The sequence below is a fragment of the Atta colombica genome, unplaced genomic scaffold, assembly GCF_001594045.1.
Source record: "Atta colombica isolate Treedump-2 unplaced genomic scaffold, Acol1.0 scaffold35, whole genome shotgun sequence".
In the NCBI taxonomy this organism is placed as follows: domain Eukaryota; kingdom Metazoa; phylum Arthropoda; class Insecta; order Hymenoptera; family Formicidae; genus Atta; species Atta colombica.
In genome coordinates this window covers 1,837,897-1,841,103 of record NW_017259459.1, presented here as the reverse complement: position 1 = coordinate 1,841,103, position 3,207 = coordinate 1,837,897, and positions in this window count along the sequence as shown.

Here is a 3,207-nt window from a genome sequence, read left to right as displayed (position 1 = left end):
TATTATAAAGTAATTTTAAAATTATTAAATTTTTATTAAAAAAAAACTTTTTTCATCTTTTATAATTTTGACGATATTCGTTTCAAGAGAAACTAATTGATTGGATGTTTCACGCTCTAAAAGTGCGTATGTATAAAAAAAATACGTCTTTTATATTTAAATTACAACATATTAAAAGTTCGTCTTTAAAATTGAAGAGGATTACTTCTCTGTTTCTTCATTATTATCAGTTTTAATAATTAAATGATCAACTTGGTACGGCTATGCACCGTGTTCGCTTTGATAAAATAGATAATCTTTGTTGCATCGTTATTTCTAATGCGATTTCATACGGTATTTGTAATTTGATTTGAACGGTGTTCATGTGGATCCACAACTATGCGCTACTATCTATTGCCTGCGGACGATGCGGTTCTCTAATTTCGATGCATTCCACTGCACCGTTCAGCTGAAAGGGATCTGTACGCGGGACCCCGCATCAACCAATGCTAACGAGTCGGTTGCAATTACATAGCTAAATCACTTTGAGTCTCATTTTAATCGAGATGAAAGTCTCCTTGGTTCTTTCTACATTACTTTTGAGCTATGAATCTCTTTGCAATTAAGAAATCCGATTAAGATTTAAAGTAACTTGCACCTTTGCACGATATTATTAACGTGTATACGATGTTTACGTAATTAAAGGTTTAAGATTACATTTTCTTGTTTACATTTCGTATTTTCATAATATGTCATAAATTATATATCATAAATTAAATGTGTGTTTATTAAAGATTAGAACATTTCTAATTCTATCCTAAGGAATGAAATAGAGAGTGAGCTTATATATACGTAGGATATACGTTGAATAAACAATATGCATCACGATTCTCGGCTTAGTAGAAATCCAGATTACACATACTTTGCAAGAAGACACGCGTCCATCTTTGGTTTAGATTCTAAACTTGAGATTAGCCATGTAATACAAATATTTACGAACGAAAATTGATTTAATCCGTTAATGTTCTGACAAACTATAAAACATAATGTATTTTATATTTGACATTTTTATTTTAATCACATATTTTATAAAGAATTTTCGAATTTTTATTTATTTTCTCAAAAACGAAATTTTCTCAACCTAATCCAATATTTCTTCTCCATCTCGATAAAATATTACAAGTATATGTGATATGAAATGATACTTTTGCAAGAGCTTGCAGTTAAACGTGTCACATAAACTGCAACTACGACCGACTTTATGTTGCACGTTCCCGCGTCGCTGAAAGAGCAATCTCATTTGTTCGTCCACCAAATGACACAATAAGGAATGAAGTATATTAGAAAATTTTATTGCATCTGTTTTTAATCTTTTGATAAAATTAAAAAATTTGCAATGTGAAAATTAAATTATCAATTAGTCTGTACGTAGAAGTACACATTTAATAAATAATATCAAGATTTAATAATATCAAATATTTAAGTACAAATAATTTTTTTTTATTTATATAAAGTTTATATTTATATACAAATAATTTTTTTTTATTTATATAAAGTTATCATCGATTTATTTTATATTACGTAAAAATATCTATAATATTATAAGATAAAAAGATGCCAAAAAAATTAGAAATTTGTTGTAGATGAAAAGTTAGAAGGAGGATTTTTCAAACAACTCTTTCATTGAAATGAAACAATAAATAAGTTTCTTAGCGTATCGAGAAAAATATATACATATCTTTCTTTTGTGGGAGCGCCTACAAAGTTTAATCGAAACTCTATGTTGCCTTTGAAAGGCTTTCCTCGTTAACGGCATGTTCCGGCTGATAATTGTAGCCAGTAGTAGTAATACCTGGCCTGGTTTGGGATACTTTTATCGAGCGCTAGAGAGGGTTCTAGATTGATAAAAGAGAAATATGTGGCTTTGCAACATCCAACCAAAACAAATAATGAAGAACATTGTTCTTGATCTATTAATGAATATCAATATTATCTATTTTCTATGTCAAAAGTAAATAAATTTTCCATTTTTCAATATGGAGAGAGAGAGAGAGAGAGAGAGAGAGAGAGAGAGAGAGAGAGAGGGAGGGAGGGAGGGAGGAAGGGGAGGGAGAGAGAGAGAGAGAGAGAGAGAATTTAATAATTTATATAAACTATAAAGTTTCATGTTAATAAAATACCAAAAATTTTGTTACTGTTTTTAAAATTTTACTTTGAAAGAATTTAAATACGCGTGTATTGTAAAAAAATCATATTTTTGTTTTTATGAATTTTATGAATAATAATTTGTGTTGCAATTGAAATGAAATAATATCTTATATAATGATTCTGAATAGCTAAATATTGTTTTGTTGAAAAATACATATTAGTTCAACATATATATATATTGTAAAATGCTATTTGATACATATATGTGCTTATTATTTTCCTTTTCATGGCCATTTCAGTTTACTGTTATGCAATATTTGTGATCAAGATGGAAAAACTTGAATAAATTGAATACGAAGACGAACGCGTATGTGCTTTTATCTACATCGATTAGGGAATACATTGCCTCTCCTAATCCGCCTTTATACGCCCGCTGAGGCAGCGTAGATGGTCGATATATAATACTTGTTCGACTTGTCTTACCGCACCAATCCACCTGATCTGCATTAATTCGAAAATATCCAAGTTTCTTCGTCATTCTAGCAATATAGCAATAAAGATCGCGGAAATTTAAGACGATTGAGTTACCGGTTTCTGTGGCTTCTGCGCCATTTAATTACAGTTGCACAAACTTGTAAGTAAATAAACGTCTACTTGGGCTATCATCGGTTCTTTCATTACGGTTTGATGTCACTTGCAATTTTCAACAAAATATGGTAATCTGCTGTTTTTTGCAGTTTTACGGAAATCACTATGCTATTATATGTCAAATGTCATGCCATAATTTTTTTATCATTGAATCATTCTGACAAATGACGTGTTACGATGTCTGGCGTCATGTTGCAGAAAAAAATAGAACAATCTAGTTGAGGATTGTGGGGACCAATTTGTATGGAAATATGCTCCGCTATTCATTTCCATAATTTTACCGTGGATTTACGTATGATTCGTTACCATTCGCTATTGTTGCCACGAAAGAATAGAACACGAAAGAAGTGTATCCCGTGAGACAACTGGATTTGCGAATCTTCGTACGTTCGAGTATAGCAACGTAGAGTTATAAGTGAAGTAGAGCGTAAA